Raw genomic sequence first — 25,432 nt, 5'->3', positions numbered from 1 at the left:
TTTCAATAGTTCTCAGAATTTTTGCTAGATAACATTTTGGCCCTGTTCAGGCCGAAATTACTGTTTGAGAAATGATTGGTCCCTTGCATAACCATCTATCTCTAGAAAACTAAGAAATTTCACATCTTGTTGATGTTGCCCTTAGGGTTCTTGTATACATTGAATTCTACTGAATTATGTCGATCAAGAGCACGCCCCTTTTTGGGTATTTTAGATTCATATTGCTATAATTGTGCAAATTTTTATTTGCCAATAGTTTTTAAAGAAAAGTGTTAAATATAATTTATTTTACATATTCAGAATCAATGTAATACTCGGAGTACTAATTTTTGCTGTTGCATGTGTTTTTGTCATAACATAGTAATTTAGAATTTGAGGTTCTATGGACAAGCGTTTCTCTTGACCTATGCTAGTTTAGTACGACAAACTGTTTGATGCCAGGCTCTCTTAAATTTGAGGGAAGCTACTACTCCCTCTTTCAGCCCCTGTTTTTTTTTACATTTAAGTTTGATGTTCCTATAATAGAGTTTTGGAAATGGTAATCATCTCTAAGAAAAAATATGATAATCTTCTAGAAAAGATAATTATCACTAAAAATTTTCCAATGACACAAGAAGACATTTAAAAAAGAATGTGAAATGAAACGTCGACTTGACGCCCTATGGATCTTTATCCTTTTTATCCTTTTATCATGACACCCTTACTTCTCTACTTTTTGCGCCAGTAGGTACATTAATAAACTTTCCCATGCCACCAAAAAATCCTGCATTATTGCAGGATTTTGCAATAATCCTTAAATATTGCAAATATTGCAATATTTTTATATTTTTATGTTTAAGAAGAGCTTTGGGAGAAGAGCTTCAATCCCAAAGTGAAATTTCTCTTTTCTTAGTAGAGATGATAGATTCGCATTTATAAACACAGAATTTTAATTTTGTTTTTATCCGCCCATTTTTAAATAGTGGAAATACCTTTATAGCTGTATGATTTATGAAATTCGCAGCTTTGGAAGAGATTGTTTCACAGATATCATCAGCATACGCTTCTACTTTACAGCTTGTCGGTAACTCTGAACGAAGTAGATCGTCTACTTTAATAGACCATAAAAACGGAGAGAGTATGTTTCCTTTTTGGGCACGATTTTTGAAGGATACGAGTTACATTTTCAGCTTTACCACTGTGGAAAACTGTGGCACTATCCATAAAATTACGGCAAGAGTCGGTAAAATAACTTTTAATAAGCATAACTAGAGGAGTGGGATAGCCTAATTCTAAAAGCTTTTTTAAAATCCCAGGGTGGCATGCATTGTTGAACGGAACTTTAATTTCAAATAGAAGGCAAAATGTGATTTTTTTCATCCTATTATTTTCTTCTACTGTCGTGACAAGTTTGTCCAAGCATCTACAGTTGATTTGCCTTGAACAAATCCGAACTGGTCTTTAGAAATCCAGTTCTTATTAATACTTAGATCATTCAAAATATAAGATAAGATTCTTTCGAAAATCTTGCCGAAAACTGGTAATAAGCTAATGGGTCGATAAGAAGAGGGTAAACTTGTGTGATTGGCAACATATATAGTCTGTTGGTAATAGTACCGATTACCTGTCAACGTTTTTGAACTGAAAATTGTTTGGTTTATGCCAAGTACCAGCAGACCCAGCTTTGCTCGGTGAAGTGAATTTGAGACACAAAAACTGTATCTGGCGTGTACCCCCCGCGGAAATACCCCCTACATCATGATTCCCACAAGGAAAACTTTCTTATGTCGTTTTTTTATATTTAATTTTGAAAGCAAAGATGCAAGATTGAAGGTATTCTTCACAGTCTAGGGGCCCATTCTCCCCTTTCTACTGATATACCTGGCAATTGCAGAGACTGAAAGATATCTGGAAGGATTTTGGGCTGTTCAAAATAAATGCTGTGGGTTTTACGAACGACAAAAATAGAGGCAAACTCAAAATAGAAATTTCCACGTCTGTGGAAAGACCTATATAAACATAAAGAGTCCCAAAATATATTATGGTTTAGCCCATCTTGTATAGGTTACAACAAGAACAATTTCGCTTATTCATAATTCTGTAACAATCGTTTACTCTCTTCTTTGCCTGTTTTGTCAATAAAAATTATAAACTTACTTAAACTAGTTAACCTGGCACGGTTTTAAATTTGAACTATTTTATACATTCTATGCAAGAAATCAACCTATGCAAAATTAACAGATGCCACAGATTCTTATGAATAGTAATTAGGTTACTAATATTCGTGACTGATATTCTGTCAAACTTCATTTTGACAGTTCTTTTCTGTATTTCCATCTCTTAATTTCACTTCGCAAAAGGATTTATGAAAGATATTTTAAGGGCGCTGGGGTGAGGACAACGAATTTTCTCAAAGTCAAGACCTATCTAGATAATTTTTTGTCAAGAAAGAAAATGTTGGTGTACCAATTTTCAGAGAAAAATTATCAAGGTGTTTTCGGAAGAAATGTAAACGTACATACATATACAATTGTTTTGCTCGTTTAAAGATAAAAGATGCATTATAAGACTAGAATAGCCTTTTTATTCTTGAAGCATCGTGATAATAACGCTAAACTTTTCCTCACAATGATCCCGTGTTAGAGCATTCCTTGCTGAAGCAAAAGACAAGAAAATTAAAATATGTATAGGCCTACTGAGATGGGGGGATGAGGGGGGCCTTCGTACAAAATTGTTAATTTGAAGTTTCATTATTACTCTTTGATTTCATTTAGATTTTTCGGGTAATTAATTTCTGTCACACTAAATGTTATCATAAATATCGAAGGGCTGCCGTCCCCCTCAAGCCTCAATAGTCGTGCTGAAAATTAGGTTTTGTGTAAAGAAATGCTTCTAATTTAAGAGCCCAATCAAAGGTGCTAAAGATTAAAATTTACAAAATTATTCCTTATTGGAGGGGACTACTCCCTCCCGAATACGCCTGTCTTCACATTAAATTTTTTAAGTACTGCTAATGAAAAGTTCCTCTCAACTAAAGAAGAAAAATGTCGGCATACTTCCCATTAACAAATACTGAATGTAAACATTGGCAAATTTCATAGCTTGCCCTTCCTCCGGGGGCTCATGGGGACAATGTTATCCCCGAAGCCATAGTAATTGAACCTTTCAACTATACTGAACAAAATGGCCATTTCAATATTTTTATCAGAAGACTTCGAGAAAAAAGAACGTGAGAAGGGGGGTAGTTGTCCTTCAATTTTTGGTCACTTAAAAAGGGCACTAGAACTTTTAATTTCAGTCCAAATGAGCCATCTCGAAATCTTCTAGGACTAATGCTTCGATACGACCAACCTTGGGAAGAACAAAAAAAAAACAAAAAACAAACAACAAACAAATAAACACGCACACGTGATCCTTCTTATGGCAAAAAATAGAAAATTCCACATTTTTAAAGATGGGAGCTTGAGAACTCAACAGTAGTGTTCTAAGATACGCTGAGTCTAATGGTGCAATTTTCATTAAGATTCCTTGACTTTTGGGGGATGCTTCCCCATTTTTTCGAAAATCAGGCAAATTTTCTTAGGCTCGTTACATTTGATGGTAACATTAAACTTAGGGAATCTCATATTTAGAATCAACATAAAAAGCCAATTCTTTCGATATATCTATTGTATCAATATTCTGTTTTTAGAGTTTTGGTTACTTCTGGGACGAGTCACTCCTTACTTAAAGTCCGTGACCGCAAACTGTTTTATATTTTTTATCCCAATAATTATAGTTAAAAATTCCCGTGTTTTTTTGTCAAAACTACCGTTCTCCGTAATAAAAATTAAGCCTTTACCCTGTTAGAGCCCATATTCCATGGGGTTTCAGAGCCCATTTAGCTAATAAGTTTTTCCTTATTCATTTACGCATCTCAAATAGGCAAACACTGACAAAAATGTAGCACTGCTCTACAAATTTTATAAAACTGAAAAAAAAAAATCAGAGTATCATGGATTGTGATTATGCATAGACCTTAGATGGGTTAAGGGGAAAAAGTAAATCCCCCTTTGTGTTGGTATGAAGGACCCCTCATAGGAGTTTTGAGAATCTTGACTTAAAACAGTACTTTTTAAGGCTTTGGTTACACCCTGAGAATATAATAATCTACCGGTTCTGCCCCCCTCTATATTTGGCTCTCAAATATCAATACTATACATGTTTTATAATTCAATTACAAACAATCTACAATACTAATAATTTTGTTTGGTTTGTATATATACTTTGAGAAAATATGCCATTATGCGGCTGTATGATTTCGGAGACTGGTGATCTTTAGAAAACTGAGGAGTTTTCAAGAGTTCAGAATTTTCAAAGATAATCCAATTTTTAATCTAGGAATTTTACTCGATAGTTTCTTGGCCCTAGGCCAAATTGGCTGTTTTGTGATTTAAAGAGGCAGAAATCGACAACAAGCTGGGTTGTAGTCTCGTAACTTAAATGGGTACTCTGACTTTTAATGTCCGTTCGAATGAGTCTTTTACAATTTTTTTCCACCCAATGGTTGGGTATATTCACCACTGAGAAAAAAAAATAAACAAAAAAACGAATTCATTACCATCCTTTTCGGGAAGGATACAAAACTTTGCAGTCTGTCTATAGAGACTTGAGATCTCTGTTCTGAACTTGATGCTGTAACTTACTTCAAACCACCTTCTTTTTTAGATTTTTTTTTTCGCCTTTCAAAGATTAGACAAATGTTCTTACACTAATAACTTTGATTATGGTCAAGTCTCTTTCTCTGTTCAGGAGCATAAGAAGGTTTAAAAATTAACATTCGAATGGGTTCAATCCCATTTATCTACAACCACTGGTTCGGTAAAAACAAAAACAAAGAAGAAAAAATGTTGAAGAGTAATTAATTTGATAATTTTATTATTCGAGAAGAATGTTAAATTGTGGAACACATGATTACTCGAGATATTGACTTCACTGGTATGACTATGGAGATCTAATGAATACATCTCTTTTGTTCAATCAAGCACATATTTTAAATTCAATGAATTTTGAGGATGATTTCTGCAAAGCAAAAGTTCAAAAAGTTTAAATCCAGCGTAAAAGTAAAATAATTTTTTACTATTGTGCATATTGTCCCAGCTACCAACCCTTAGTTTGTCCTACTATCAAGTCCATATCCAGGGGGAGTTAGGGAATATCTTCCCCCCCCAAAAATGGCCGACTCGTAAAAACGTAACAAAAATGAATATAAACACATTTTTGATGCGTTTTTAAAGTTTTTTTTTACAACACCCCCCTTTCCCAAAAAAATCCTGGATACGGTCCTGCTTACTATGGTATTTATGAATCATGTGAAACTTACATCCTGTTATCCTATAAATTAATGTTATGTTATTTTGTTTGATAATTAATAGCAACAACTTAAAAATTTAGAAAGAAAATATACTAGGTTTCTTATGTAGAGCATCCAAGATAAAGACAACTATATTATAATAGTATTATAAATTTTTAATTCAAACCAGTTCAACACTTAAATTGTTTGTTTAATTACTGTTTGAATGAAAAAAATAAATTAAATTGCACTTAGTAAGTATTGTATATCAGTATCACAAGTAGCATTATTTGAGCACAAGAGGCTTATTTACACTCATTGTGAATGGGCTAAATTGCCCCGTTCATAAGGAGACTCTTCTAATGGCAAAATTTAGCCAGCGCAAATTTAAGCCACTCAGAAGTTTTCTTATGATTTTTAGCCAATCAGAAAACACTACGAAATATATGATCCGCTAAAATTTGCGCTAACTAAATCTCGGTATTATTAGGATCTCGTGGCGAATGGGGCGAATACCCACTGTGGTATTATGTAATTCATCTACTGCTTATTGTTCTGCACTACTGCGCATCACGTGGTCATTGAAATTATTGTTTGTAATATTTGGTAAGATTTCAGAACTATTTGGGAGGTATATTTAAATAATAAAAATTGAACATGCATGACAAGTAAAAAGGATAGTTAAAGCATAATTTTTTTTTAAATATTGCCTGCTGCCTGCTACGGACGTTTCTTGGAAGGCTACCTTAAGGCTCTGTTACTTTGCTAATGGACAACCTGCAGTTTTTAAGCATGGAACCGCAACAAATAAGTACAGCAATTATCCTTCCAATGTGCTAATTAAAATGTGAACAACACAGACAGCAGACCAAAAACAGTTTCTACTGGAGACATTGCTTTCCGATTCCGTGGTTATGTTCGTTAAGTCTATTGCAAAACATTATTTAAGAATTATCACATGAATTTTCGTCATATTACAGACTGACATTCAAATGATCATAAAGTCGGACCCAAGACGCAAAAGTGTATGTAATATTCCCATACTCTTACACTAGAGAAAAAATGTTCAAGGCGTTTACCCCGCCCCTGGAAAATACCCTCCGCTGAAAAATACCCCTAGAAAAGACGCCCCGGAAAATACCCTCCGAAAAATACCATCCCTGAAAAATACACCCTGTAGAATATTTCCCCTCAGAAAATACCCCCCCCTCCCCTCTTCTTCTCACGAAAAATAGGTTTTCCCAAATTTTATAATTTATTTAAGTTGTTTTTTTAGTTTAGTTTAGTTGAGAAGTGTTATGGAAAGTGAAAAGATGATTTTACACACCATAAGTATCTTAAACTTTAGAAATCGCTATTGAACTTTTCTACATAATTTCATCAAACATAACCTGAATCAACCTGGTCACTACTAGGACACTACTACTCCATCCCGCCTCAGCACCAATAGTAAAGGTATAGACTGAAAATATACATGTGAACTAAGAAGAATCAGAATACAAGTCCCAAACAGTCATTTAGTTTTCATCTGAAAGCTCAGTGAGGCTTAGAAAGTTAGGCCATTGAAACGTACTCCTTTGGGCATTTTACCCCCTCCTTACACAAGATCTACCACCTCTCCTCAGGGGCGTCGCTCCAACATTTTTATTAGGGAGAGGGGGGAAGGCCTTCTACCTCCAGATAGTTAATGGTCATGGACTATCTTCCACGGGAAAGCAGTAGCGTTGCTGGTCTCTTCAATCAGCTTATACTGATAGTAGGTATTAAGCATTCCTCAATGTTTTATTGCCAACTACGACCTTTAATTTATTTAGACTATTATTTCAAATTTGCACTCCTTAAAATTTCTGCGCCCGGGGCGAGTGACCTCTTAACTGCCCTCGTCTTAACAACTTGTGGGGAAAGGAGTGTTGGAAAATTTGTTAAGGACACAAGCCTAAATGTGTCTTAAAATTGTCTGAAAATTCTAATGAATCTGTTCCAGATTTTATCCCGTTAGTGTAGGGGAAAATCAAGACTCTTTGTTGAAATGGGTTTATGATGAATATGAGACAAAGCTGAAGCTGGACCATTAATTGGCTGAAAGAGATTTTCCTAGCTATTTGATCTACTATGGGTTGCCTCCCCGCAGTAGCATAAATATGTAGGCATGAATATATAATGAGTCAGAGATATAGGCTTGGAACTGTCTGTACAGGATTTCGACTCTTGTTGATGCATCGCCAAGTGCTGAAAACCATGCTGTGACCAAGATAGGCTCAGGGTTGCACAAAGCCACCATTCACACTGGAGGTCCCAGGGACCTCTTACTATCGGGTTTTAAGCCGGCATACGCACTTTCGTGTAGACTTGAGAAGATCTGCATTTCCCCCATCCTGCACTGGTATCCGATATTATTGATTTTTCTGAGGCCAAAATAATTTCAATGATTTAAAGAACATGAAAACTGGAACTCGGAATGTTGGGCGTTGAAAAATAACTATCGTATATTTTGACGGACTTTGTCTTAAGGAGCACAGGAAAGGCAATGGGAGACCACGGAGTCTAATAGGGAGGAAACACTCTCCTGGACTTAGATTATGCTAATGACTTAAGCATCCTAGATGAAAGTTTGAGCAAAATGATAGAAATTTAGAGGTTTTGTGAGTTCAGGGTGTTAGAACAGGCTTGAAAATTAATGTTAAGAAAACTAAATCACTAAGGCTAGGAGTAATTCAAGATAAGAAGTGTTGTTGGGTAACGAAAAGATTGATCTGGTGGGCAGCTTTACTTACCTTGTTAGTATTACTATTAAAGACGGTCGGAACAGTAACGATGTTAAAAGTAGAACAGCCAAGGCCCAGGGTGTTTTCTTTCACAGCTAAAGAAAGTTTGGAACGATGTGAAGATAAGTTTGCAACCCAAGATTAGAATATTAGAAGGTAGAGTGATGACGGTGGTCAAATATGGCTCTGAAGCATGGACGGCGCTCCGAACAGCGGATGACGATTTACTAGATGTTTTCCAGAGAATTTACCAACGGATTATTCTAGGTACCCGGATGACTGACCGTATTTCAAACAGTAGGCAGTAGAAAAAATGTGGTTCAATCCTGCTCTCTAGGGCTATGATAAAAGAAAGCTTGAGATGGCTAGGGCACGTTCAGCAGATGAAGGATGACAGATTGCCGAAGATTGCCCTTTTTGGCCAACCGTGTAGTGCTAAACGGAAAGCAGGTCGTCTTCGTCTAAGGTGGGAGGATGTCATAAAGAAAACTTTAAAAGAACCGGAAACTTCCTGAGGGGGTGTAAAGAGGGAGGCTTTGAATAGATTGGGATGGAGAAGGAGCGTACGTGGCTGTGTTGGCCTCAACGGCTTGGTGCTACGGTGAGTTGTTAGTAATAGTAGTGGTTACCATAAGAAGACTTTGATGGGAAACAAATCCCTTTTAAGTGCCTTCTTATTCTTGTTCCACCTTTTGTTGCTTTTAAAAAGTTGGTTCTGAGGAAAAAAAGAAAGTAGTGAGCTCTTCGTTTTATTGGTTTTAGTAGTCTGTTCTAACTAAATAAAATTGAGACAAATTATATTAGCTGATTTTTAGAGAACTGGTTAAAGAACCGAAAGACGCGTGTATTCTGAATTAATATTTTATAGATTATGCAGCAGCCCAGCTATCCTGATATATATATATATATATATATATATATATATATATATATATATATATATATATATATATATATATATATATATATATATATATATCTTCTATCTATATATATAAAAATAAGTTGTCTGTCTGTCTGTGGATCAGGTGACGTCATGTTTCTGTGTCGGCTGACGTCAAGAAATTAGTTGTCGTCATTTTTGCTATGACGGTGACGTCATTAAAGATGTTTGAGACATATATGTTCACGTAGAAATCTATTAATGTTTAAGTTTACAATGACTGATGAACTTACAATGGCAAAAGCCGATGAAGATGCTCAAAGAGTCTATGCCAAAAAACTTGCTGCTGATAGAGAAAGTCAGAAAAGAAAGCGTGCCGAGGAATCAAAAGAACAGCAAGGAAACAGGCTTGAGGCTAAAGAACGCAAAACCGCGCAGTTAGATGAAGATCCACCTGGACAGCGAGAGTCAAAACATACCAAAACTGAAAATGATAGCGATGATGATTGGGTTTGGGATTTTGACTTGGATAAGGTCATCAATGCCTACCAGATTTTAGTTAAAAAAACGAAGGTTCGGCGATATGTATTTCATAGTGAAGCTGAAAAATAAAGAAGAAAAAGAAAACTGAAAAAAGAAAAAATGTAAAAAACATGACGACCGGGACACAGGGAATATAAATGACGACCAGGACAAGCTGAAAAATAAAGAAGAAAAAGAAAACTGAAAAAAGAAAAAATGTAAAAAACTAAAAAATACTAAAATAAAAAACACTCAAAGAGAAATTACAGACCGGGACACAAATGACGACCGGGACAGAGGGAATATAAATAACGACCGGGACACTCAAAGAGAAATTACAGACTGGGATACCGGGACACAGGGAATATAAATGACGACCAGGACACAGGTATTTAAGAATATCGTTCAAAGACAAATTTTTAATTGTAAGAAGACCGTTGAAAGAGAAATTTCTAATTGTAAAATGACTGAAGAACCTACAATGGCAACACCCGAGGAAGCTGCTCAAAACGAATGTATTCAAGCCGAAGTAGCTGAGTTGGTAAAGCGTTATGTTTCAGGTTCTAGGTCCGAGAGGCTCCAGGTTTGAACCTTGGCTTTAGCATTAATACAAAAGAAGAAAAAAACTAAAAAAGGTAAGAACTACAAAAAAACTAAAAAGAAAATATATATATATATATATATTTATATATATATATATATATATATATATATATATATATATATATATATATATATATATATATATATATAATATGTATATATATATATATATATATATATATATATATATATATATATATATATATATATATATATATATATATATCTTCTATATATATATAAAAATAAGTTGTCTGTCTGTGTAACGATGACTCTGGTCAAACATTTTCAGATCAATTGCTGGAAACGGAAAGCTCCCATTAGTGGGAAAGCCAAGAATGTTGTATATTCGCAATTTTTACGTAGTTTGAAACACATATATAAATCTATCTATATTCACAGGTGGGACACAGGGACACACTACAAAGGCGCGTAACGACTTACGCGCGTAACGACTTACGCGCGCGGGGGGGGGCTTGGGGGGGCGCGAAGCGCCCCACCAACTAGGTGTTGGGGTGGCGCGAAGCGCCACCCCAACAGCTATTATATATATGTATATATATATACTAGCTGTTGGGGTGGCACTTCGCGCCACCCCAACACCTAGTTGGTGGGGAGCTTCGCGAACCCCCAAGCCCCCCCGCGCGTGTAAGTCGTTACGCGCCATATTAGTTACGCGCCATTGTAGTTGTGTCCCTGTGTCCCACCTGTGAATAGAGATAGATATAAATATATGTTTTTAACTACGTAAAACATGCGAATATACAACATTCTTCGCTGTCCCATTGTCTGTGCATATAAATAGATTGTCAGGTTTACTGACTCTTGAACATGCAACATATAATTGTCCATGGGAAAAACAATCCGTATTCAGATCTATACCTCATTATTCCAATGATGTGTCCCTGTGTCCCGGTCGTCATTTATATTCCCTCTGTCCCGGTCGTCATTTGTGTCCCGGTGTCCCAGTTTGTAATTTATCTTTGAGTGCCCCGGTCGTCATTTATATTCCCTGTGTCCCGGTGTCCCGGTCGCCATTTGTGTCCCGGTGTCCCGGTCTGTAATTTCTATTCGAAAAATCCCTGTGTCCCGGTCGTCATTTATATATCCCGCCTGTGCCCCCGGCGTCCCCGTTGTAGTTATGTCCCTGTGTCCCGGTCGTCATTTATATTCCCTGTGTCCCGGTAGTGATTTGTGTCCGGGTGTCCCAGCCTGTAATTTCTTTTTGAGGTTCCCGGTCGTCACTCATATTCCCTCTGTCTCGGTCGTCATTTGTGTCGTGAACAAATGTCTTAAATACCGTTAATGAAGTCACCGTCAAAGCAAAAATGACGACAACTAATTTCATGACGTCATTCAACACAGAAACATGACGTCACCTGATCCACAGACAGACAGACAACTTATTTTTATATATATACTAGCTGTTGGGGTGGCCCTTCGCGCCACCCCAACACCTAGTTGGTGGGGCGCTTTGCGCCCCCCCCCCCCAAGCCCCACCGCGCGCGTAAGTCGTTACGCGCCATATTAGTTACGCGCCATTGTAGCTGTGTCCCTGTGTCCCACCTGTGAATAGAGATAGATATAAATATATATTTTTAACTACGTTAAACATGCGAATATACAACATTCTTCGCTGTCCCATTGTCTGTGCATATAAATAGCATTTATATTTATATGTCTGTGCATATACAAAGCCTTATGTACTAATAATGACGTCATATGCAAACGCTCTTTTTACAAACAAACAAACATGCATACACACAACTCGCTTCGCGCCACCCCAACACCTAGTTGGTGGGGCGCTTCGCGCCCCCCAAGCCCCCCCGCGCGCGTAAGTCGTTACGCGCCATATTAGTTACGCGCCATTGTAGCTGTGTCCCTGTGTCCCACCTGTGAATAGAGATAGATATAAATATATATTTTCAACTACGTAAAACATGTGAATATACAACATTCTTCGCTGTCCCATTGTCTGTGCTTATAAATAGCATTTATATTTATATGTCTGTGCATATACAAAGCCTTATGTACTAATAATGACGTCATATGCAAACGCTCTTTTTACAAACAAACAAACATGCATACACACAACTCGCTTCGCCCCACCCCAACACCTAGTTGGTGGGGCGCTTCGCCCCCCCCCCAAGCCCCCCCGCGCGCGTAAGTCGTTACGCGCCATATTAGTTACGCGCCATTGTAGCTGTGTCCCACCTGTGAATAGAGATATATATAAATATATATTTTTAACTACGTAAAACATGCGAATATACAACATTCTTCGCTGTCCCACTGTCTATGCATATAAATAGCATTTATATTCCCTGTGTCCCGGTCGTCATTTGTGTCCTAGTGTCCCAGTTTGTATTTTCTCTTTGAGTGTCCCGGTCGTCATTTATATTCCCTGTGTCCCAGTGTCCTGGTTGTCATTTGTGTCCGGGTCTGTAATTTCTATTCTAACAATCCCTGTGTCTCAGTCGTCAATTATATATCCCGCCTGTTCCCCCGGCATCCCCGTTGTAGTTGTTTCCCTGCGTCCCGGTCGTCATTTATATTCCCGGTCGTGATTTGTGTCCGGGTGTCCCAGTCTGTAAATTTTCTTTGAGGTTCCTGGTCGTCATTTATATTCCCTCTGTGTCGGTCGTCATTTGTGTCCCGGTCTGTAATTTATCTTTGAGTGTTTTTTCTTTTTAGTTTTTTAGTTTTTTACATTTTTCAGTTTTTTTTTCTTCTTTATTTTTCAGCGTCACTATGAAGTACATATCGCCGAACCTTTGTTTTTTAACTTAAATCTGGTAGGCATTGATGACCTTATCCAAGTCAAAATCCCAAACCCAATCATCATCGCTATCATTTTCAGTTTTGATATGTTTTGACTCTCGCTTTCCAGGTGGATTTTCATCTAACTGCGCGGTTTTGCGTTCTTTAGCCGCAAGCCTGTTTTCTTGCTGTTCTTGTGATTCCTCGGCACGCTTTCTTTTCTTACTTTCTCTATCAGCTGCAAGCCTGTTTTCTTGCTGTTCTTGTGATTCCTCGGCACGCTTTCTTTTCTTACTTTCTCTATCAGCAGCAAGTTTTTTGGCATAGACTCTTTGAGCAGCTTCCTCGGCTGTTGCCATTGTAGGTTCTTCAGTCATTTTACAATTAAACATTTTTCCGTGAACGCATGTCTTAAATACCATTAATGACGTCACCGTCATAGCAAAAATGACGACAACTAACTTCATGACGTCAGCCGACACAGAAACATGACGTCACCTGATCCACAGACAGACAACTTATTTTTATATATATAGATAGATAGATAGATATATCTATATATATAAAAATAAGTTGTCTGTCTGTCTGTGGATCAGGTGACGTCATGTTTCTGTGTCGGCTGACGTTATGAAATTAGTTGTCGTCATTTTTGCTTTGACGGTGACGTCATTAACGGTATTTAAGACATTTGTTCACGACACAAATCACGACCGAGACAGAGGGAATATAAGTGACGACCGGGAACCTCAAAGAGAAATTACAGACTGGGACACCCGGACACAAATCACGACCGGGACACAGGGAATATAAATGACGACCGGGACACAGGGACACAACTACAACGGAGACGCCGGGGGCACAGGCGGGATATATAAATGACGACTGGGACACAGGGATTGTTTGAATAGAAATTACAGACCGGGACACCGGGACACAAATGACGACCGGGACACCGGGACATAGGGAATATAAATGACGACCGGGACACTCAAAGAGAAATTACAAACTGGGACACCGGGACACAAATGACGACCGGGACACAGGGAATATAAATGACGACCGGGACACAGGGACACATCATTAGAATAATGAGGTATAGATCTGAATACGGATTGTTTTTCCCATGGACAATTATGTGTTGCATGTTCAAGAGTCAGTAAACCTGACAATCTATTTATATGCACAGACAATGAGACAGCGAGGAATGTTGTATATTCGCATGTTTTACGTAGTTAAAAACATATATTTATATCTATCTCTATTCACAGGTGGGACACAGGGACACAACTACAATGGCGCGTAACTAATATGGCGCGTAACGACTTACGCGCACGGGGGGCTTGGGGGGGGGGCGCGAAGCGCCCCCCCCAAGCATAGTAGCTAGTATATATACAGCTAGTATATATATATATATATATATATATATGTATACATACATACATATATATATATATATATATATATATATATATATATATATATATATATATATATATATATATATATATATATATATATATATATATATAACTAATTTAGGAAAACAGTCTTCCTTTTCTCCTTCTGTCTCCTTTTTTTTTTTTTTTTTTTTTTTTTTTTTTTTTTTTTTTTTGTGTTTGTGCTGTAGCATTGGTGATTTCTCTTTTCATGATATATATATATATATATATATATATATATATATATATATATATATATATATATATATATATATATATATATATATATATATATATATATATATATATATATATATATATATATATATATATATATATATATATATATATGGTTTTAACTACGTAGAACTTGCGAATATACAACATTCTTTGCTGTCCCATTGTCTTTGCATATAAATAGATTGTCAGGTTTACCGACTCTTGAACATGCAACATATAATGGTCCATGGGAAAACAATCTGTATTCAGATCTATACCTCATGATTCTAATGATTGCCCTTGAGCTTTGTTGATGGTGATTGCTAATCGACCATTCCCTGTCCCGGTGTCCCGGTCGTCATTTATATCCCCCTGTTTCCCCCGGTGTCCCCGTTGTAGTTGTGTCCCTGTGTCCCGGTCGTCATTTATATTCCCTGTGTCCCGGTCGTCATTTGTATCCCGGTGTCCCGGTCTGTATATACATTCGTTTTTTAGTTTTGTTTTTCTCCTTTATTTTTTTCCTTTTTTTTTCTTTTTTAGTTTATTTAGATTTTTAGATTTTTTAGTTTTTTTATTAGTTTTTAGTTTTTTTTCTTTTTAGTTTTTTTGTAGTTTTTACCTTCTTTTTAGTTTTGTTAGTTTTTTTTTTTACTTATGTTCTGGTCGTCATTTATACTCCCTGTGTCCCGGTGCTTTGTTGATTGCTAATCGAACATTCCTTTTGTCCTGGTCGCTTTCTCTTTGAGTGTCGTCATTTATTTTTTTCTTTTTTAGTTCTTTTAGTTTTTACCTTTTTTAGTTTTTTTTAGTTTTTTAGATGAAAATTTTTTTTAGTTTTTTCCTTTTTTTCTTTTTAGTTTTTTATTGGTTTTTACCTTTATTTTAGCTTATTTTTCAGTTTTTTCCTTTTTTTTATTTTTTTTTTATTTCTTATTTTTTTTAGTTTTTTACCTTTTTTTAGTTTTTTTAGTTTTTTAGCTTTTTTACTTTTTTTTATTAGTTTTTAGTTTTTTTTGTAGTTTTTGCCTTTTTTTAGTTTTTTCAGTTTTTTTTTAGTTTTTTATTGGTTTTTACCTTTATTTTAGCTTATTTTTCAGTTTTTTCCTTTTTTTTAGTTTTTTTTTAGTTTTTAGTTTTTTTAGTTTTTTACCTTTTTTTAGTTTTTTTAGTTTTTTTAGTTTTTTAGCTTTTTTATTTTTTTTATTAGTTTTTAGTTTTTTTTGTAGTTTTTGCCTTTTTTTAGTTTTTTTAGTTTTTTAGCTTTTTTCATTTATACTCCCTGTGTCCCGGTGCTTTGTTGATTGCTAATCGAACATTCCTTTTGTCCTGGTCGCTTTCTCTTTGAGTGTCGTCATTTATTTTTTTCTTTTTTAGTTCTTTTAGTTTTTACCTTTTTTAGTTTTTTTTAGTTTTTTAGATGAAAATTTTTTTTAGTTTTTTCCTTTTTTTCTTTTTAGTTTTTTATTGGTTTTTACCTTTATTTTAGTTTATTTTTCAGTTTTTTCCTTTTTTTTAGGTTTTTTTAGTTTTTAGTTTTTTTTGTAGTTTTTGCCTTTTTTTTTTAGTTTTTTTAGTTTTTTTTTTAGTTTTTTATTGGTTTTTACCTTTATTTAAGCTTATTTTTCAGTTTTTTCCTTTTTTTTAGTTTTTAGTTTGGGGGGGCTTCGCGCCCCCCAAGCCCCCCCCCCCCCCGCGCGCGTAAGTCGTTACGCGCCATATTAGTTACGCGCTATTGTAGTTGTGTCCCTGTGTCCCACCTGTGAATATAGATAGATTTATATATGTGTTTCAAACTACGTAAAAATTGCGAATATACAACATTCTTGGCTTTCCCACTACTGGGAGCTTTCCGTTTCCAATTGCCAGCAATTGATCTGAAAATGTTTGACCAGAGTCATCGTTACACAGACAGACAATATATATAAAATATCATCGCTATCATTTTCAGTTTTGATATGTTTTGACTCTCGCTGTCCAGGTGGATCTTCATCTAACTGCGCGGTCTTGCGTTCTTTAGCCTCAAGCCTGTTTCCTTGCTGTTCTTTTGATTCCTCGGCACGCTTTCTTTTCTGACTTTCTCTATCAGCAGCAAGTTTTGTGGCATAGACTCTTTGAGCATCTTCGTCGACTTTTGCCATTGTAAGTTCATCAGTCATTTTAAACTTAAACATTAATAGATTTTTACGTGAACATATATGTCTTAAATATCTTTAATGACGTCACCGTCATAGCAAAATGACGACAACTAACTTCATGACGTCAGTCGACACAGAAACATGATGTCACCTGATCCACAGACAGACAGACAACTATAAAGAATATTATCTCAAGGTAAGAACTGATCACCGACCACAACGATTGCCACTTTGTTGATAGTTGCGTATCAGGAGGCATCAATTCGATTGCTGTTTTTAAGCAGAAGCACTAAATTATTATTTTTGTGGAAAAGATGATATATATAAATATATATATATATTTTCGTTTTAGTTTTTTTGTAGTTTTTACCTTTTTTAGTTTTTTCTTCTTTTGTATTAATGCTAAAGCCAAGGTTCAAACCTGGAGCCTCTCGGACCTAGAACCTGAAACATAACGCTTTACCAACTCAGCTACTTCAGCGTGAATACATTCGTTTTGAGCAGCTTCCTCGGGTGTTGCCATTGTAGGTTCTTCAGTCATTTTACAATTAGAAATTTCTCTTTCAACGGTCTTCTTACAATTAAAAATTTGTCTTTGAACGATATTCTTAAATACCTGTGTCCTGGTCGTCATTTATATTGTCTGTGTCCCGGTCGTCATTTGTGTCCCGGTATCCCAGTCTGTAATTTCTCCTTGAGTGTCCCGGTCGTTATTTATATTCCATCTGCCCCGGTCGTCATTTGTGTCCCGGTCTGTAATTTCTCTTTGAGTGTTTTTTCTTTTTAGTATTTTTTAGTTTTTTACATTTTTTCTTTTTTCAGTTTTCTTTTTCTTCTTTATTTTTCAGCTTCACTATGAAATACATATCGCCGAACCTTTGTTTTTTTAACTAAAATCTGGTAGGCATTGATGACCTTATCCAAGTCAAGATCCTAAACCCAATCATCATTGCTATCATTTTCAGTTTTGATATGTTTTGACTCTCGCTGTCCAGGTGGATCTTCATCTAACTGCGCGGTTTTTCCTTTTTTTCTTTTTATTGGCTTTTACCTTTTTTTTTAGCTTTTTTAATTTTTTTCGTTTTTTCTTCTTACTTTTTTTTTTAGTTTTTATCTTTTTTATTTTTTTTTATTCTTAATTTTATTAGTTTTCTTTTTCTCTTCTATTTTTCAGTTTTTTCCTTTTTTTAAGTTTTTTTTTTTAGTTTTTTGTTTTTTTAGTTTTTTTTAGTTTTTTTTAGTTTTTTAGCTTTTTAGCTTTTTTATTTTTTTTTATTAGTTTTTAGTTTTTTTGTAAGTTTTTGCCTTTTTTTAGTTTTTTCAGTTTTTTTTTTTAGTTTTTAGTTTTTTACCTTTTTTAGCCTAACCAGGATTTGAACCTGGGACCTTCATTCTCCGTTCTGACACCCTCTCTCACCGAGTGACTACTCCAGCATGTTCATTTTGGTGTTTTAAATGGTATATTATTAACCAAATTAATGTGTTTTACAATATACTAAGCATCGTCAAAGCAAAAATGACGACAACTAATTTCATGACGTCAGCCGACACAGAAACATGACGTCACCTGATCCACAGATCCACAGACAGACAACTTATTTTTATATATATAGATATATATATATATATATATATATATATATATATATATATATATATATATATATATATATATATATATATATATATATATATATATATATATATATATATAGATGTTTTTAACTACGTAAAACTTGCGAATATACAACATTCTTCGCTGTCCTATTGTCTGTGCATATACAAAGCCTTATATACTTATAATGACGTCATATGGAAACCCTCTTTTTACAAACAAACAAACATGCATACATACAACTTATTTTTATATAGATAGAATGATAGATAGATGTACATATACACTATAAATTAACTACGTAAAACTTGATAATATACAAGATTCTTCGTTGTCCCACTGTCTGTGCATATAAACAGATTGTCAGGCTTACCGTCCCTCGAACATGCAACATACAATTGTCCATGGGAAAAACAATCTGTATTAAGATCTATACAGCATTTTTCTAATAATTGCCCTTGAGTTCTGTTGATGGTGATTGCAAATGCTAATCGAATTGGAAATTGCAATCTTTTAATTTGAAAAGACAGATCCGTTGGAATCATGGGAATGCGATAAATAAAAACAGCCTCACCATCAAAAGGCCCTGTCAAGATTGTTGATTCTATTACGTTTTCCATTGTTGTTTTTTTACGGCAAGTAGCGTGCCGTTGCAAAGTTTTAGTGGGTTAATATTTCGTAACAATATTATTGGTACGCCTATTTTTAATTGTATCAAGTGTGGTAGAAACCCTGGGAGATCCAGAGAATTTAAAAATTCAGATGGATAATTAACCGCTTCATTTTGTTCCAGAACTGTATCGACTGACTCGTAAATTACTTCCTGATCTCGAATCTTGGTCAAAATAATATTGTTGATTTCGTGGACGTCTTTATTCTTGACTGCCAGAATCGCTGGTTCACTGAGCCATCTATGATTTTTATAATTGGTTTGAATATTCGGAAATACCTTGTCAACAAATTAATTTTTGGACGTTACTAAATTACAAAATTCAGCAGGCAGTTGTATACGTCCAGAAATTGAGTCTACTGGGAGCTTTCCGTTTCCAATTGCCAGCAATTGATCTGAAAATATTTCACCAGAGTCATCGTTTTGCAATCGGACACGCATATTTATAGTAAATTTTAATGTCTTTACGCGTGTCCATAAATTAGAATTTTTCAGGAAAGCATTCATTTCATCAGCAGGGGTTGATTTAGGTATTATAGGTAATGTTTGCCTGAAATCTCCGGCATATTAATGTGCTGCCAAAGGGTTTCGAGTTTCCTCGCAAAATCTAGCAATGATTACTCCAGAGCATCGAGCGATTTTTTGTGTGCCATTGTGCACTCGTCCCAAATAATAAGTTTGCATTGCTGCAATATTTTACCCATCCCAGATGATCTGGAAATATTGCACATGGGAGTTTCTGTAGAATACGAATTCAGAGGCAATTTCAAAGAGGAATGAGCAGTTCTTCCACCAGGCAGCAACGTTGCAGCTATCCCGGATGACGCAATTGCCAACGCTGTGTCATTTTTTAATCGAATTGATGCCAAAATCAATCTTATCCCAAACGTTTTACAAGTACCGCCTGGCGCATCAAAAAAGAAGATTTCTCCAACGTTGTTATCTACACAATGCATTATCTTATCATAAATGTCTTTTTGCTCAGACGTTAACATAGAAATATTATTTTGTACATACGACAATAGATCACTCGTTTTGTAACTTTGTTCCAATTTGTTCCAAGATCCAATTATACACATGTCGAAACAGCAGAGTTACGATTAGGTGAACTTATTCCCAAACACTGAAGAGGTTTGTTTACCATATATACATACAAATCTTCAATAATATCTAGAGCGTAGTTATAAATTTCTGATGTAAAATCAAAGGTCATATCTGACGTCTCTAACCGTTTTCGCTGGAGTATATCCTCGGCCATTTTCGATTTATATTTCTCCCTTAACTTTGTAGGAGCTGAAGGAGGGCGAGTAGTTAGTATGATTCCAAACAATGCACGAATTTGACATGGAGTTGACGTTTCGCACGCGTCATTGATACAGTTATCCCTGTGTTGGTCATTCTCCAATAAATTCAGAGCTTGGCATGCACTACGGTAAGTGTCGTGAATAGTACCGTTTACAGTTCTCAAACAGTCAAAGGACGTCGGACCGGGTAAATCACCAAAAGCAGGGGGTGAAAGAAGCATTCATGTTGATGGGGGTGAATGGTGTAGAGTCTTCCTATCGTGGTACATTTGAAGATGGTAGGTTGACCGTCGACTGACTTACCCTGTTTTCGACGTTCGAATGATTTCTTTTTAGCATTCCACGTGTAATACGAAGACACTTCAGTATACAGTAGTTTTTTTGCAAAAGAATCATTTTGAAATAACAAAAAGAAAGCAGTTAACGTTGTATCCGTGGAGTCAGGGCTCTTTGTTGCACGTTGGATTCCGAAAAATAAACACGTTGTCCATTCTGTAAATGTGCCGCTAAGTGAACAACAGCTGGACTTCGTTCAAGTATCGGAAACGAAAGAATTCACCAAAAAGTTTCATTACTGCTTATATATCTTCCAGCCTGATATTGTACAATTTCATCAATATCACTGATTTCGGACTGCAAGTCAAAAACTGCCATGTCACTGCCTTTGTTGACGTATTTACATATGTATTTGATTGCCTTTACGGAGTTACAGTATTCAACGTTTATGTGTGCATTAAATGTTTTTGATAATAAAGGTGAATATGGAACAACCCACTGGTTATCTACTTCGATGGTGGTACCGTTATGCTTCTTTATTATTGCTGTTTTACCGCCATCTTCAGTAGATCTTCTTCTATATAGTGGGTAGCCATCATTGCCGTAATTGTGTAGGGTACTAAAAGTCTAGGATATTGCTTTGTGCACCTTCCTTTGGCCATGCATGGTGATTTTTCATTCAGTGCACCGCAAGGTCCATGCATCATATTATTTTACCACAATATCATATAAGCCCTTATCGACATTTTCATCAGATTTTTCAGTGGAAATCACATCGTCAATTTCATTAGAAGTAATTTTATCATGTAGCCAGATTATAATGTGCGTGTGGCAATCCTCGTTTTTGCCATTCCACTGAGTACATCCAGCATCACACTCACCCAAACGCTTTAAGTTTTACTATGTTGTTTATCAGTGATTTCACCTTTTGCTGAAAGACACGGGCCGTAATGTCATGTCTATGAACCGCCCAATGTCCTTGAAATAAAAGCTCCTCTATCTCGTACCAAGATTGATTACATGTAAATGTAATAAATAAATCTGGAAGACCATAGAGACAAACATACACAATAGCATCTTGAGCATATTCATGCATATGACGGGGACTGCCAGCATATGACGAAGGTAAAATCGTTAATCTTCCAACGTTATTGGTATTACTGTCATTTACAACTGCATCTCGCAAATGAATGTATTGTTCAGAGCGGAGCTTGGTCTGATTCAGACGGATAAATAGCAAACGTTCTGATTCAGCCTTTGCATACATATCAACGATGTATTGGTGAAAAAATTGACGGCATTTTAAAATATAATTTTCTTTATTGTGACAAATCATTAGTCTATAGGAATAATAATTCATTGCGTTGCATTTCTTATCCGTTTGTTTGTTAGAGGATGGATCTATCAATTTATTATTAAAGGGATAGCCGTCGGCTCCATCCCAAAGAATGATAGAATATTGTTGGGCATCGTAGCATCAATGAGTTTCAGCAATTCTTACCAGCTGAGCGTTTTGCTTATGAAGAATAATATCTCGAGATAAAAACTGATCACTGACCATAACAATTGCCACTTCGTCAATAGTTGAAGCATTGTATCTATGCACATGTTCGCCAGTAGGCGTTTTGTCAGCGGAAATAACAATTTTATGCGTATCAGTAGGCATCAAATCGATTGCTGTTTTGAACAGATTCACTAAATCATTATTTTCGTGGAAAAGGTGTTGCAATTGAGTAACGATAGTCCTTTCAACGTTGGGAGAGATTTCGCAACGTGCATTCAATTCAGAATTGCTATCACTGATGAACTACAGTTGTAAAAATTTATGATTCTCACCTGAGCATGGTAGAAGGGACCCTGCTCTATGATAAATTTGCCCTTTTACTTTGAAAGTAGGCATAAATTGATCTTGATTTTCGATTTGGGCACCAAACGACGTCATTTGGAAACATGAGTTATATTTTGGTTGTTTAATAAAAAACGCTTAGATTCTGACGTAGTTCTAGTAAGCAAAGTCTTCAATGGCTTTGGTGGTGCAGCCAGTTGAAAAAGTTTAATTTTTCCTGAGGCGCAACAGATTCCCATTGTTTCACCATTAAATTTCAAGGCCTTGCAATAGGGACAAATTTTAGACATGGTCCCGATTTGAACACATCTACTCAAGCTATAATCATTGACTGGGCTGTACCTGAATGCCAGGCGATAATTCTTACGTTGCTCTTGTGACTCCTCGGCACGCTTTCTTTTGGCATTATCTCTTTGAGCCTCAGCCCTATTTTCACGTTTTTCTTGTAATTCCTCGGTACACTTTCTTTTTGCATTATCTCTTTGAGCCGCGAGCCTGTTTCCACGTTGTTCTTGTGATTCCTCGGCACGATTTTTTTGGGTACTTTCTCTTTGAGCCGCAACCCTGTTTTCACGTTGTTCTTGTGATTCCTCGTTATGCTTTCTTTTCTTACTTTCTCTTTTAGCCGCAAGCCTTTTGGTATTATCTCTTTAAGCCGCTTCCTCGGCGTTTTCTTCTGCCATTGTAGGATTTAAACTAAAATTTCTGGCACGAATTGATTCCTAGGCTGTTTCTTCTGCCATTGTAGGATTCATACTAAAATTTCTGGCACGATTTGATTTCTAGGCTGTTTCTTCTGGCATTGTAGGATTTATACTAAATATTCTAAATGTTTAAATGTTTATAAATGTTTATAAATAAATGTTTATAAATGCGGTATCACCACATTTTATCGCTATGTGTCTTATAACAAATTAAAAAATATATATCTTATAAAAATTATAAAAATTTATAAAAGTGTCTAAGAGTCTTATGTCTGAAATAGATGGCCAGACCTCCTGATGGTCTACCACGGGTTTTCTGGGTGGCTCTCAAGAAGGTATAGTGGGTCCAAAAACGCTTTAGGCTATCAACATTCACTTTAGAAAGAAGGTGCTCCTGTAAAAACACAATATCATTTTCAAGCAGCCCACTAATCAGTAGATCCTTGTCTTTTGTACCATTAATATTAAGGGACACAAAGCTAAACAGAGTTTGAGCATTCATTTTTTAGCGTTGTTGAGAGTCGATCGGAGAACTTTGCATTTCAGACTAAAATTTACGTGTTCCATAATGACATTTGCACATTTTGGCGATACTTGGCAAGGGTTTTCCTTGGAATTCACATGAGGTCCAGAACATCTGGAAAACTTGGGATGTGCTGGTGAGCGGGGACAAGCTCCAATCAGGTGATCAGTACTCTGGCAGCGAAAGCATCGACGCGGAATGGATTGAAAGGGCTTAGCACGAAAAATTTTGTACCCAATACGGATTCCTGACTCCAGTACCGCGTTCAAAGCGGTTTTGTTGATAAACTCGGGGCGAAAAGTGCGAGAATTGCCGATTTTATTACCACTAATAAGTCCCTCTACTGAAGCCTCTAAATCAAGTCTTGGATAGTTATGGGGTATTTCACAGACAACAGCTAAAGGCTTTTTATCAATTACTTTGGCTTCAACGTTTGGAATAGAGCTAGTAACAGCTGCAGCCAGCGTGTCGGCTGAGTGCTTATCGCGTACCATCACAGCCCAGCTTCTGCTGTGTGACCTAGATTTCAGATTCACGATCCCGCCGTGACCATCCAACTTTTCGAGCTTCTTCATGCGAAGGATAGGGTTGCTGAGTTCCGGTGTTGGGTTTCTTACAACGACAGCGTAGGACGATTTTTTCGTATTTTGAGTAGGGGCTACAAGCTTGAGCTGGCCCTCAGTAATCTTGGATGCAATATCACGCAGCTGCTCAAGACAAGAGTTCACCTTGGCACTGAGGGTACTGAAGGCATCAACAGGGATCATTGACACTTCGCTGGGACATTTGATAACAAAGTCCGGAAGCTTTATATTCTGGGAATCGCACTTTACAAGCGAAGAAATAATGTCCGAAGCACAGTTTAATGCAGCATTGGCTCCTACGCGCTTCGATGGGACTTCATTCGGATAAAGCTTTAAAAAAAACAATTAACAGGTCTCACAATGAGAAGAAGACTCGAAGAAATCGGCCATGTACTCTTTTATTGTATCGGGCGAAACTCCTTTAGCAAGATTTTTCTGTACAAAGCACAGGATAGGATTGTAGAAAAATTCATATTTGCACCAATTATCTGTTCCCATTTTCTCTAGATTGAAGGTTCACTTGCGAGAGAAGTAAGGGAAGTGCTTGTAAAGTAAAGGAAGACTGGGATAAGGTCTTCAATGCTTACCAGATTTTAGTTAACAAAATAAAGGTTCGGCGATATGTATTTCATAGTGACGAAGACAAGCCAAGGTAAAACAAACCAAACAACTTGAAAGTGATGCCGACGATAAAAAAAAACAACATTGAAAGGACTATCGTCTCCAGCTGCAACATCTTTTCCACAAAAATATTAATTTAGTGCTTCTGTTCAAAACAGCAATCGAATTGATGCCTACTGATACGCATAAAATTGTTATTTCCGCTGACAGAGCGCCTACTGCTGAACATGTGCGTAGATACAATGCTCCAACTATCAACGAAGTGGCAATCGTTATGGTCGGTGATCAGTTCTTACCTCTAGATATTATTCTTTATAGGTGAAACAATCAGTTGACCAGAATTGCTGAAACTCATCGATGCTACGATGCCCTACAATATCCAATCATTTTTTGGGATGGAGCCGACGACTATCATTTTAATATTAAACTGATAAATCCAGCCACTAACAAAGAAATGGATAAGAAATGAAGCATGAAGCGCAATGAAATATTATGCCTATAGATTAATGACTCGTCATTTATTACATTTACATATAATCCGTTTTGGGATTAGATACAACAGCTTTTACATCCTGGACAATCGCTCGTTCATAGACATGACATTACGGCCCGTGTCTTCCGGCAAAAGTTGCTCTCCTTCATCTCCCACAGA

General features: G+C 36.2%; 1 protein-coding gene across 2 annotated transcripts in view; it reads right to left on the bottom strand.

The window, feature by feature from the left end:
• Positions 1–25,432, bottom strand: part of LOC136040358 (protein henna-like) — an 88,147-nt gene that overhangs the window by 43,980 nt on the left and 18,735 nt on the right. The gene's annotated exons all lie outside the window — the stretch shown is intronic.

The sequence above is a fragment of the Artemia franciscana genome, chromosome 20 (genome assembly GCF_032884065.1).
Source record: "Artemia franciscana chromosome 20, ASM3288406v1, whole genome shotgun sequence".
Lineage (NCBI taxonomy): Eukaryota > Metazoa > Arthropoda > Branchiopoda > Anostraca > Artemiidae > Artemia > Artemia franciscana.
This window is presented reverse-complemented; position numbering and strand designations above follow the sequence as displayed.